Source organism: Lagenorhynchus albirostris, chromosome 2, assembly GCF_949774975.1.
Source record: "Lagenorhynchus albirostris chromosome 2, mLagAlb1.1, whole genome shotgun sequence".
Lineage (NCBI taxonomy): Eukaryota > Metazoa > Chordata > Mammalia > Artiodactyla > Delphinidae > Lagenorhynchus > Lagenorhynchus albirostris.
In genome coordinates, this window is record NC_083096.1 from 120,103,413 (window position 1) to 120,117,990 (window position 14,578).

General features: G+C 40.9%; 1 protein-coding gene across 8 annotated transcripts in view; it reads right to left on the reverse strand.

The window, feature by feature from the left end:
• Positions 1–14,578, reverse strand: part of ST6GALNAC3 (ST6 N-acetylgalactosaminide alpha-2,6-sialyltransferase 3) — a 655,315-nt gene that overhangs the window by 508,656 nt on the left and 132,081 nt on the right. The window lies entirely within an intron of this gene.

Here is a 14,578-nt window from a genome sequence, read left to right on the forward strand (position 1 = left end):
TATAATATGCATCTTTCTGCCTTGACATCCTAACCTCAATTCTCTTGAGCCCGAAGCATAATTGTAGCTGATTGGTGTTTACCTCCAGAAACACACTTTGTTAACAAAGTAATGAAATTAAATGTTCCACAAATGAGTACTTGCAGGTTTTAGATATTTCCCACTGCCCCGCCCCGAACACAGATTATAGAAACCACATCCCTTACAGAAAAGCTCAGCACAATATTTTCCAAGGTCTTAGTATAGTCCAGCTGCAAATCTCTTGCAGCACTTTTGATACATGCTATATGGTCACATGAGAACAAATAATCCTAGAAATACGCTCATACTCAATACATGCTGATTATTAATGTAATTGAACTTTTAAAAAGAGTAAGAAGGAAGTTTTGGCATTTTCTTCCCTAAATATTTTTTAAATATAGGTCAGAAATTCACCCAGTCAGTATCAGGATGACAACCTAAATTGCTGCTAAAACACACATCCAGTAAGCGGGATTTTAAACCCTGATATGTGCACAACACAATGATACATTTGTATCTATTTACAGTAAAAATTCTAGTTTTTTTCAATTTTTATTGGAGTATAGTTGATTTACAATGTTGTGTTAGTTTCAGGTATACAGCAAAGTGAATTGGTTATACATACACATATATCCACTCTTTTTTTTTAGATTCTTTTCCCATATAGACCATTACAGAGTACTGAGTAGAGTTCCCTGTGCTATACAGCAGGTTCTCATTAGTTATCTGTTTTATATATAGTAGTGTGTATATGTCAATCCCAATCTCCCAATTTATCCCTCCCCCCCTTATCCCCTGGTAACCATAAGTTTGTCTTCTAACTCTGTGACTCTGCTTCTGTTAAATTCTAAGTATCTGCTACGGATTTAATTCATTTTGCAGATATTTACTAAGTGCTGTCTCTGTGCTAGGCATCAAGTTGGTGATGAAGATACAAAAATGGGAAAATACAGCCCCTGCCCTCAGGACTTCACTGTCAGTGATAAATTCAGATGGACAAACAAACAAATAGTTTTAATACTACGTGATAAATGCCACAAGAGAGATTGATCTTGAAGTTCTCAGGCATCCAAAATGAGAAGGCAATGACCTCTTCCAGGAAGGACCTGGGAAGGCTGACATTCAACCCAGATACCAGCACGATACTAGATTTTTTTTTTTTTTTTTTGCAGTACGCGGGCCTCTCACTGTTGTGGCCTCTCCCGTTGCGGAGCACAGGCTCCGGGCGCGCAGGCTCAGTGGCCATGGCTCACGGAGGCAGCTGCTCCGCGGCATGTGGGATCTTCCCGGACCGGGGCACGAACCCGTGTCCCCTGCATCAGCAGGCGGACTCTCAACCACTGCGCCACCAGGGAAGCCCACCATACTAGATATTTACAGCCCGAGTCCACTTTGACTGATCAGGGCCACAGCACTCCTGAATGTAGGGGAGGGAGGAGTTCCAGGGTTCAGGGGAAAAAAAAAAAAAAATAGGGATATGCTTCCTGAATTTACCTGTCAGTTTGCACAGCCAACTGACATTTCCAGTTGCATCCGGTTTCGACTTCATTGTAAACTCAAATTATTTGGGGGAAACAAAAAACAAACAAAAAAGGAAAAACAAACCTGTATTTCTGCCTGATAAATAAATATTTCTCTTTTTATCACAAAAGTCAGTTAAACCTAACCCAGGAACTGGAATTATTCTCTGGGATTTCCAGTTGTGGGGATTCTAGTAAAACTCCATTTGCCATCTCTAACAAGATTCTTAATAACTATATTTGTAAATATTTTTAATTGAGTGCAACACTCTAGAAGAAAAAAGAAGTCATTCCAGTCTAGGGTCCCTTGAGAGCAAATAGGCCCCAGCATTAGAGACATCTGTCCCTAGGTTGGCACTAAACGCCAGGCCAAACACTGATCCTGAACGTACTTTAGAAGACAACAAAGTGAATTCTCTTTTTCAGAAGAAACACACAGTGTTAAGTCAAATTTCAATATTTCTCACCCTCCCCATCTGCCAGACAAGAAGAAAACCCAGAGTGTGGTATTTTATACCCGTAGTCTGGGTACAATTGATTTACTTTCATTAGAATCATTCATCTATCAGGGCTGAAAACATAAATGTCAAAGCAGCCATAATATATCTGCAACAATAAAGTCATCGGTTATGCTTTTATACCACAGAGAGAGAGAAGACTTTATTAACCTTCATGAGGATTAAACACAAAAATAACATTAAAAGAAAACACTTGGGGGTATTTTGGGTGACTGGTGTGTGTGGGGGTGAGTGGAGTGGGGTAGGATGAAGCAAGTAAGTAATAATTGGGGTCCTAAGATGAGAAGAAAAAGTGGCTCTTAAAATAAAATAGCTCCTTTCAGAGCTTAAATCTTTGATTCCCATACAACATGCATTGCCCTCTCATCCCAATCTGTCATCACTTTCTCTCCATGGTGTAATTCATAGATGTACGCAACTTATTAGCAAACATTTTCCCCACTTTTCTGCAAGCTATTAGCTAAGTAATACTATTTCCTTACAAAATGAGAGGGCATTAACTAGGCTCTCTAAATCCAGTGAAGCAAATGGCAGGTTAGAAACTGCCTCCAGAATAAATAGTGACATAGGCAATGCTACCTTTGGGGGCCTTAAATGTTATTGTTGGTGGGGTACGGGGGGGAAGGTTCTTTTCCTTCTTTAATGGGTCTGTTTTTCCCCTCATGTTTGTAACAGCTCCTTTTCTTACCTCCATCAGTGGCTAATCTCAGGAAAAGGAGCTTCTGATGGACTCATCAGACTAATAGTCATCGCGTGAAAAGTATAATGCGTTCTTCACAGGGGACAAAGCCTTAAGCTAAAGTAACAAGTTTCTAATTATGAAATTCCTGGCATCCACACACAGGAATGGGGACTGAGGAAGGGTTGTTCTTTGGACAGAAGGCATGAAATTCAATATCAGATTAAATCTCATTTCAGGAAATTTAGAGGCTCTTTAAAGTCTTTGGGAATAGTGGATTTTGATTATATCGAATATACGAAATAAGGAAGGCTTTGTCTCATAGATAAGCAGGTAGGTGCTCAGTTTCTCAGCAGACAAAAATAAAAGAGGGCTTCAGAAGAGCATCACAAGAATCACTGCATTGGCTGCTGTTCAACCCCTGTTCTTGATCCACAAGTCAGGAAGCAGCCATCTGCTTAGGTAGTTAGCTGTCCTCTAATGCCAGGTTGCCACCCATGCAGTCTGAAATAAACTAAGCTGACCCTCCTGCATTCTCTGCTATCATCAGATGCCCACAATATCAACTAAATCTCCAGGGGACCACAACTCCAGACCAGATCTCTCTTTTCATAAGGGATTCACACACCTTCCAAAGTCACCTGGTGAGAAAACAGTGCATTTTAATACAAGACAAAGGCTATCCTGTCATGCAGAACTTTTTATCAGGCTGATTTAGGGGAAATCTTTCTATCTGTCTAGGCCCTTTGTCCCCTTGGAGATTTACTGAGAAGCTAATAAGCACCAAAATCAATCTCCAGCACCAGAAATCTCTTGTTTCATAAAACTTAGAGGAATCAATTATAACCTGTTTGTGTTGAACAGAGAATCAATATACTATTATTTAACACAGGAGACCAAGATACCTCATCCACAGGACAGGAAACTTGATGTCCAGCTTACATAAACCATTCACCTGCAAGAAGGCAATGTTGATTCCAGCGCTATGGCTCTGTAAGGCAGTCTCAGCTCCATCTAAGTAAAGAAGGGCCTTCCAACCGACCATCTGCCTATTTGTTAAACAAATGTTTAATGAGCATTTACTTTGGGCCAGCACCATCCTCTAGGCTGGGTCCACACAGCTGAACAGAATACATTTCTTGTCCTCAAACTGAGGGGGGGGAAATGTGATAAGTATTATAAGGGAGGCAAAAAAATGAGAGAATAGCATTTTGTTCCTGACAAAGGCAGTAAAATCTCTCCAGAGAAGGTGGCCCTGGAATAAAATCTTGAAGGTAAAATAGAAGTTCACCAGACAAAGCCAAGGATGAAGAAAAGGCATCGCAAGCAGAATGATCATCAGTGTCAAAGGCAGGAATGTATGGATGAACAGAGGGGTCAGGAAATGTTGAACAGGTCAATGTGAGGGGAGCATCATGTGATGGCTGGAGGTCACATGTAAAGTTGGACAGGTGTGTTTCTTATGAAAGAGTTAGGATATTCGAGAGTGGGTCAAGGATGCCTTTGAGACTTAGACCAAAACTCTGGATCCTCTATTCATAAAATTTTGCATACGTACTCAGAGAGTTCACCAATTTCTTGACTGCAATTTGTAGACCCAGGTTTAAGAATTCCTAAAGCTAATCTAAAAAAAAGTGGTTCTGAAGAACCTAGGGGCAGGACAGGAATAAAGATGCAGACATAGAAAATGGACTTGAGGACACGGGGAAGGGGAAGGGGAAGCTGGGACGAAGTGAGAGAGTGGCATGGACATATATACACTACCAAATGTAAAATAGATAGCTAGTGGGAAGCAGCCGCATAGCACAGGGAGATCAGCTCGGTGCTTTGTGACCACCTGGAGGGGTGGGATAGGGAGGGTGGGAAGGAGATGCAAGAGGGAGGGGATATGGGAATATATGTATACATATAACTGATTCACTTTGTTATACAGCAGAAACTAGCATACCATTGTTAAAGCCATTATACTCCAATAAAGATGTTAAAAAAAAAAAAAGAAAGAAAGAATTCCTAAAGCTAGGAGGTTTTAGCCAGAAAGTCTACATAATTAAGTGTTTTTTATTGGGGGGGGTGGTGAGGGGGATCATCCTGGCATCAATAAGCAGAACGGAAAGGTGAATTAGTAGAGTCAGTACAACAGAAAAATGTTGAAATACTGTAGAAAACACCACTGAACAGGTTCTTAACTGTACTGGACAATGCAAGATAGTAACATGGATTTTTTTTTTTTTTTTTTTTTTTTTGCGGTAAGCGGGCCTCTCACTGTTGTGGCCTCTCCCGCTGCGGAGCACAGGCTCCAGATGCGCAGGCCCAGCAGCCAAGGCTCATGGGCCCAGCCACTCCGTGGCATGTGGGATCTTCCCGGACCGGGGCACGAACCTCTGTCCCCTGCATCGGCAGGTGGACGCTCAACCACTGCGCCACCAGGGAAGCCCAGTAACATGGATTTTTGTAAGCTGTAGCCTGGATACTTCCAAAACCACATTTCAAATGTTTAATTTTTAACACTTAGAGCTTTCAATGAGGCCAAAAATGGAAAAAAAAAAAAAAACAGAGATGAAAAGAGAATTTCAGAATTCTCTTCTTCAAGAGGGTGGCCACCTAGCAACAGACCAATCATTCCCCTATTCATCACTCACATTACAGAGTCAAAAAAGCAAGTTCATTCTTTCAACACAAAGCTCATGCCAAGAGCTGGGTAACAAAATTGCATGGAGTGTGAAACAGCAGAGATATTCCTTGAGTCAAAGTATTTTTATCTTAATAATTCTATACCAATAACCTGTACACTTAAATTAAGTGAGAAATCTATCATATGCTATAAGGAACAAGCAGATACAAAGCCTATTCCAAGAATTACATTCCAGTCTGACAAGAAATGCATATCTTACTGTTTTCCTCTTTTCTTTTGAATTGCTGAGCACATGAAATGAAAGGAAAGAGGGAGGGCAAGCAAAAGTAGGGTGACAGGTTCTCATTGCTGATCACTTAGTCAAGAGACTAGGACTTGGAATGATGGATGAAAGATGATCTGAACAACGTACGACAAAAAGGAGTATATGGGGAGAGGGAAGTTACGAAGCCCAGCAATGGTTACAGCCTGGTGAGAGCCACAGTTGGTCCTACGGTATTTTAGGTCCTTGTACAGCCAAGTCCGTATTACGGTGGTGGCAGAAAACAATAATAGCTTTGTTACAGGGCACATAGTTGGAACTAGAACCGAGACCTTTTGGACTTTTCCCAATTTCAGTGCTCTTTGCACCGCAAAACGTTGAGTTGGTTTCTCGGGAAATTAATCAAATTACACTCCATGACTCTGATCCATGTGCCTCTACAGCTCATCTTCATTAGGGGCTCCAGTATGCAGAGTTTCCTGATACTTACATCTCACACCAATCATTCTCTCTTCCCAACAGAAGCAGTCCTGGAATCTTCAGTTTACAAGGGCTTCCCACCTCATCCCCAGGAGGATCCCTATTCCAGGTGCACCAGTCTGCACTAACCAACCCAAAGCCAACCTGGCCACCAGGTGAGAATAAACTGCTAAAAGCTCAGGTTTGTGCCCTAAGGGCAGGGGATCACCTGGGTGACAAGTGCTATCTTTGGACATATCAGACCACGCACCTGTCAAGACTGGGATGGTGTTCACCAGGCTTCTGTAATATTTTTGAAACTGTAAATGTCCCGATCAGGCACAATTTGAAGTTCTTGCTCTTGTAAATATGTCTGAGAAGAGGAAGACCCCAATAACACCATGGCATGCTCCCAGCTCCAGGCATCTGCATGAGCTACTTCCTTGGTCCAAACCCCCTCTCCCACCACAACAGCTTCACCAGGTTACCTTTCACTGCCCCTTCAGGACCTGGCTTACATCTTACTTCTTCCAGGAGGAAGTCCTTGCCACCTCCCCCCATGTCGAGTTAGGCCACCCTCTACTATGTGCTCCCATAGTGCTTCCCCCTAAGTTACAATGATCTGATTACTTGTTCACACCTGTCAGTAGATTACAAGACCTGTGAAGGCCTGAGTAGCCCCATTACCTGGCATATAGTAGACACTCAAGTATTAACTAAATGGAATGAACGACTCAGTTAATCATGCATGAAGATATGAGATAGTTTAAAAATGAACCAAATTGCTAAAATACTTTTAGTCTGTGTAAAATGCATGTATTTAAAGAACAACTGTAACAATGGGAATTAACTTGTGTAATATGCATACTCTCAACACCTAATTTTTTCTGTCTCTAATGTCTGCCCCAAAATACAAAATTAGTATAGATAGGCCTTTAAGAAATTACCTATAATCATACTATGAAGTTTCAGGGCAAAAAGTTGAGAAGTTTCACCCTATCCTCATACTTCTGATGAAATTTACCAGATTATTAAGTGAGCTCTTTGAAATGTGAACCAGGAAACCTTCAAAAAATTAAGAGAAAATTAGAGCAAAAAGAAATTAATTGGGAAAAAAGTTTCTACTCTAGTAGAGTTTGCCATTATAGATTTTCAAGCAAAATCATGTTTACAAATAGCAGTAATAAGCCTCTTCTTCATTCACTGATAAGTACCTTCTCTGTAACAACCACCGTGAGTCACAGGAATGACTCAGGTCTGAGACAGGCTACATCTCAGGAAAACAGAGAAAGATCTAGAACCACTCCATGGGTCTCTAGAGATCCAATTCTCTAACACCAGCTTGCTTAACACAAGAACTATAACTGAGTTAGAGGAAGCAAAGTCTATGTGTCAAATATGTCATTTCTACCATGGAATTTTATTCAGTTACAGACAGAAAATTGCACACTATCAAATAATGACATTTCATACATGTCATATGACATGTTTGCCATATCCAACCCTACAGCTGCCTCAGGCCACTCACAACACACACTTAGCAACATAGAGCCAAAGCCCAATCTCCCTTTCACTCTTCAGGGCCCTTGTCACCAGGAAAAGCCCCACGTGACACCTCTAGGGAGGGCTTCTTTCTGTGCACAGGGGAAGGCTGCCCTAGAAGACCCACTTAGCCCCCAGCACCTGCTTGGCTACAGAGACAGGCTAGGAGAAAGTACCAGCAGAGGTCTCACATCCTCGAGTGCAGAAATTTGCATTTGTGCCCGTTCTGCATTTGTCACAGGGTCACATGGGACCTCAAAAACATTTCGTGAGTTCTCAGTACTCCAGCCTTCACTGGGTTTTCTAGGATCATGACAAGAACAAAGTCCCAAACTTAAGTAAGGGGCTAGGAAATAGCTAGGAAGACAGAAGAAAGGAAGCAGATTTTTCAGTCTTAAAAACAGACAGCTGGGGCTTCCCTGGTGGCGCAGTGGTTGAGAGTCCGCCTGCCGATGCAGGGGACACAGGTTCGTGCCCCGGTCCAGGAAGATCCCACATGCCGAGGAGCGGCTGGGCCCGTGAGCCATGGCCGCTGAGCCTGTGCGTCCGGAGCCTGTGCTCCGCAACGGGAGAGGCCACAACAGTGAGAGGCCCGCGTACCGCAAAAAAAAAAAAAAAACAGACAGCTGAAGGCAGAGCAAGATCAGCCATATGCCTTGTGAGCAATTATCATGTTATTCTGTTTGCCAGGAACCAAACTGCAAATGTGAAATCATTCATCTCATTGAATCATCCCAAGCAGTTTCCACAGCGGGAATTAGTACCTTTGTTTCACAAAGGAGGAACCAAGTCTCAGTTCAAATCACAAAGCTAGGCTCAATTCCTTAATTACCATGTGACCTTGGGAAACATATTATATAAAATCTCAAGGCATAGTTTCCTTAGCTATACAATAGGGACAATAGTATTATCTTCATCAGAGGATTGTTGAAAGGATTAAATACAAAATGCATGCAAATCCCTTGGTGCCTGACATGGTAAGAGACAAATACAAGTAGCAAAAGTAATTGTTATCTATACTAAAAATAATAACAACAACGATAATAGTAGTAGTGATGACAAATGCAACAATATTACTATGAAGTGGCAGAGCTAGAATTCAACTATAGGTCTTTCTGATTCTAAAGCCTTCACTTTTAATTCTTATATACGCAATACAGTACTTCGGTAATAAGAATCAAGATGCATGAATGGATGGAGGGAGGGAAGAGTGAGAGGGAGGGAGAGAGGGAAGAGGAGAAAAGGAGGAAGGAATAAAAGGGGGGGAAGAGGAAGAAGTGAGGAAAGAAAAAAAAATATTTGATAAATACCGATACGTATGAATATATTATATATATAACTTTTTTCTGCAGCAAGTGAAAATTTTTCCAGTTTTTCTTTATCTCAAAGAGGTAATATGCACATGTTGCATTAATTCTTTAGGTCGAGTATTTTATAGAACGTATGGTTTTCCTCACCACTGTACCTCCAGCCCCAAGCACAAACTCTGACATGCAGAAGTTCTCAATAACAATAAATATTTATTGACAGAGTTTCCTCTCAAAGGAGATTTTGAAGAGGACACAGGTATGGCTATTCAAGCCTCCAAGGTCTCTGAACTGGACAGGAGGATGCCTCCTTCTGGAAAGGCGGTACTGCGGCTCTGTCTGAAGACAGCCTCCTGGGCCAGGCCAGGCAGTGAGAACCTGCCCTGAGCTTCCGTCTCCTCAGATTTACGTTTGCAAGAAAAGGCCTTCAAGTTACAAAACAGCTGAGAAGCAGTCACCCTGAAAGGCAGGGAGGAGGCACTATTTCTGCTAAGAATGAAAAATTCAAAAGTTCCACTGGATGTAGGAATAAAGATTTTGCTGGATATAAGACAATAATTTAGACTATCTCATCATGAGAGAGATAAAATATTTGATTCACAAAGCTTTTTCAACCTCCTTCTGTACTATGGTTAAAAGCAAAATCTCCTTCAAAAAATGAAAGGGATTTAGGATCACAATTTAATTTCCTCTTCTCCTTGAGCAAAACACACAAAAACACAAAACAAAGTAACTGAGGATTTCTTAGAATTCTCAGTCAATAAAGGAAAGTTATTAAAGAAGCAGAGAGAGCTTTAAGTTTTTCCACAGGGAGTTAAAGAGTACTATTATGATTTCAAAACTTATATGTTAAAAGACTTCTGAATTGACAGATTTAATCGTGTATAAAATTAAAATGAGGTGTTATCTTAAAAGGCTGAATTTATTTTAGGACAATTCAAGCATTTTAATACATGCCCAAGGCTGACTGTTTATCAGAGTTGGCATTTTTAAAATAACAAGGGATGATGCTAATACTTTTATCCTAACAAGATGTGTAATTTATGTAGCAGGAACAACTTAATGTGCCGGTGATTTGTCCTCCTGCATCTGTACTTGATGACAAAGCACTAATTTTTACACATCAAAGGAATTAAACCTAGCTTTCCTGTGCATTACTGACCCTTACTGTGCCCAAAGTGGTTCAGAAGAAACAAATTACACTGCAGTAAAGTTTCATATTTCCTTTCCACATTGGATTTCATTCAATGGTTGCCTGAAAACTGCTAATCAGTAATAAAGTTTTGTCCTTAGAAATGCTGTTCCCATCTGATGTAAGGGAAGAAAAGAAAAAAAGAGAAACAGTTTGAAAATGGTCATTCTACCCATATATTACTAAATTTATCCTTCAAAGATATAAATTAGGTGGCCTCCTTCCAGGAAGTTCATCCAGGCCAGAACAGAAAATGCAAGATACATTTGGTACGAGTCCATAGAACTCAATGACCCTGGAGATTTATGCAACAACAAATGTTTCTTGAGCACCTGTGAAAGCCCAGCATTTTTCTGGCATGGGGGATACATCAGTGCACACTTCAGACAAAAGTCCTGGACCATGTGAGGCTTACAGTCTATTAAAGGAATACATACAGAGATATACACCTGTGTGTGTGTGTGTGTGTGTGTGTGTGTGTGTGTCTATGTCTGCGTAATTTCAGATGCTGATAAAGGAAAATGAAAAAGAAAGGGATATAAGGAGTAGAAGGAGAGACTGTAATTTGAGCAAAATCCTGGAGGTGAGGGTAAATTGTGCAGATATCTGGAGCTATCCAGATATCTGGAGGAAAAGTACTTCAAGAGGAAGAAACATCAACTGCAGAGACCCTGAGATGGAGAAAGTGCTGGGGGTGGAGCGAGTGGGGCTCAAAGAACAGCGATGTGACCGGTATGCCTGAGGCAGGAGATGAAAGTGAGAGAGCAGGTGGTGAGTCACGGATGAAAGAAAACTTGCCAGTAGTTGAACCCATCACCGAGCCTGTTTAAATCCCTTTAAATTCACCACAAAATCTGTGAGGTCTCTGTAAATTTCCAGAGTCCGGCAACCCTGCCACCTCCAGAAAGCACTACTGTCAGCAAAGCACTTCCTCATCTATCTCCTGAAGCTTGCACTCAGTGGATCCCTCTCTACCCTCTGAAACGCCGGAGAGAGGAACTGAATCTAGCTTCCTACGACAGACCAAGCAAGCAATGTCCAAGGCTGTTTGTTACCTCTTCCAACTGTTCTCCAAGACAAAGGGCTTTGTTCCTTCAAACTTCCCCTCAGAATATTAGAATTGCCAGTCCACTCACTGTCCTGACATCTTCCCCGAAGACACTCCAAGCTTGAGCAGGGCATTCTGAACCACCATCAAGCATTCTTCCATGCAGGTAACATTTACACACTGTAAATATGGAGTAAACAGAACTAGGCAGGACCTCCCACAGCTAGACCTCAAACCTGGTTGCTCACTAGAAGCGCCTAGGGGTGGGGAAGGTGAAGTTAAAACTCCCAGCGCTAAAGCTGTGTCCCACACCAATTAAATCAGAAACCCTGGCAATGGCCCAGTCATCAGCATTTTTAACTTCCCAGGAGCTCCAATATGTAACTCCTTTGCTAAAACTAACTGCTGGCAGCCACAGCACATGGTGCATGGGACACTAACTGTTTTTAAGTCCCCAAGTTTGTTTGCACACAGAGGTTAAGCCACATGTCGTCTGTCCACTACCATTGCAATGTTTCTTTAAATCAAGTGTAAATCATCATATTTCTCCTTATGAACCTTAAAGGATTAGATTTAGCCTATCTTTTCAGTCTACTAAGGTCCCTCTGAATTCTGATTTTTACTCCAGCTTAGGTCATCCACAAATCCAATCACTATATGTTTATTGATGTCAGAGATACAAACATTGGCTAGGTCAGAGTGAATACTCTCCCTATAAAATTCTACTAGAGACCTCCTTCCATGCTATGCTCATGCTAGTCTTTCATATCACCATAGCTGACACCCACAACAACCTCATGATGTAGATATTATTATGCCCAATCTAAAGATGAAAAAACAGTTATTCAGAGAAGCGAAATCACTACCTGGGATCACACAGGTTAAGTGAAAAAGCCAAGAACTGAAGGTAGCTCTAAATCTGATTACAACTCACAAGCTCTTTTCATTAGCTGCTTCTCATGGTTATTTAACTAGTTAGCAACTCAGCCAACTGTCTTATTATCCAGCAGCCACTGCTTCAAAGACAGCATGTAACTGCCTCCACCTATTTCTCTGATAGTGGTTCAACAGATATTTATTGAATACTTTCTATGCTGTAAGCACCGAAATATTGAGAACTCAGCAATGAAGAAAATAGATTTTAAAAATTTCTTCTTTTATGAAGCTTATATTGTTATGCCAGTCACAGAGGAAAATGAAACGAATCTGTCATAACTTAACTGATGAACCCTTGATAGCGCCTAATTGTCACAACTTCCTTTTATAAGTACTCAGAAATCATCCTTTTGTGACTTGTTCCAGAACCTTTTCCAAAATTTATATTACAACAATCTTAAAAACATCTCATGTGCTTTTAAAAAACACCATAGTGCTGTTAAAAAAGCAAAATTCAACTGAGTAAGTTTTAACATGTTATTGCCTTTATTCAGCAATTCATGAATCAGGCAGCATCCCATCTAGCAGACAGAAAGGAGCTGCAGAGAGCTATAAAAGTCAAGAGATTTTATAGACAGAAGGGAGCAGGAACAGGGAGGTTGCACTGGGCAAAAAGAGCAGATTGGTTCTTGCAAGGTTACTTCCTTTAGGGATAGCAGGGGTTTATCAGGCAGATTACCTAACTAACGCTGATGATTCCTGATTGAGTGGTTTAATATTCCATTTCTGGGAAAAGCAAAACTGTAAGTAAGTCTCAGTTTGGTGACATCGGGCTTAGCATAAATGACTCCATTTTGGGCCTGTTGTTTTGTTTTTAATAGTGCTTTTAAATATTTGAGAAGTAAGACAATCTGGAAATGTGTTTGCATCACGAAAGGATGAAAATATCGAAGCAAGCTCTCTATACACGTACTGTCTAATAGAACTTTCAGGATTGATGGAAACATTGTATATCTGTGTTGTCCAGTCTGTGCCACTAGCCACATGTGGACATTGCACACTTGAAATGTGGCTAATGTGACTGGGGAAATAAATTGTTAATTTCACTTAATTTTAATTAATTTTTACTTAAATTTAAATAGTCACATATGACTAGCCGCTGCCGTATTGGGCTACACAGCTCTAGAGGAACCTAGGTTATGAAATGACTACCTCTCAGAGTGAGGAGAGGGACAAAAAATTTATAAACTCACTCTTTACGGCCTTTGGTCATTGCTTTTTCTTGGGTTTCTTTCAATGACATTTAATCCTTTTCTCCCGAAACAATCCTAAGGGGCAAGCAGTCCATTAATGCATTCACAAAAAGTAAGCATTCACTTCAGACCTAAAATAAATTAGATAGTCGTCACACATGGAACCCATGTGCTTTGTCTCTGCAAATATATCTCTTTTGTGGGATTTTCACAATTAAGTACATGTGCCTGAACTGGTGTCTGCCTTCCCCTAGTCAGATGGTGGTAGCCAGCAAAGGTAGATGATCTCATTTGCTAGCTTATGTCTAGGGAAGGCAGACTCCTAAACACATCTCAGAGGCAGAATAAATACCTGGCACTCTTCACCTCTCTAAAAGATTGTGTGTTTATTTGTTGTTTTAATGTGCATGTAACTTCACAAGATTTCTGACAAGGGCTCAATAGGCCTCTAAGTTAGCACATCCCTGTGGTTCTACTAGGAATAAGTAGAACAACAACAACAAAAAATATGGTCTTAATAGGGCAGAAACTGGCATAGGTACATTTGGTTGCCGTGTTCATTGCTTTCAGGTCAAATATTTTTCAGCATAATAATACTGAGAAACAAAACCAAGATGAAACTCTATTGTAATTGATACAAGCTACTGTGACATGACCCCAAAATCAAATATCAGTGGTTTAAAACATAATAAAGATTTATGTCTTGTTCAAACCACATCACAGTTTCATGTGAGTTGATGGGGGACTCTTGCCATGCAGTGTTTCAGGGACCCAGCACGCTTCCATCTATGGCTCTACTATCCCTGAGCTTTTCCACTGCATCTTCTGAATCCAATCACTGGACAAGGGAGGAGACAAAATGTGGAGGATCATGTAAGAGGATTTCAGAAGCCAGGTTTTGAGGTGTCATATGTTATTCCCACCAAACTCCATTGGCTAGAATTCAACCCCATGGCCCTACCCAACAACAGGGAAGAGTGAGAAGTACAATTTCAGCCATGCGCTCAGGAGGAAAAGGAACAGGGGCTTGATGAACACATAGCACTGTCTTTGCCTATCACTAATTTGGGTTATTTGGGAAATAGTCCAGCCTGAATTAATGAAATTCATTCATTTATTCATTCGGTTATTCATTTCAAGCATATGCAGTAGATTTAACTATTTACCAAATGTTTCCAGCACAGAAAGGATCAGACTTTACTATATAAGCCTCAGGTGTTTTCCTTCTCCCTTCCTGTGTCTTAGATCCACCAGTGGCACCCACAGATA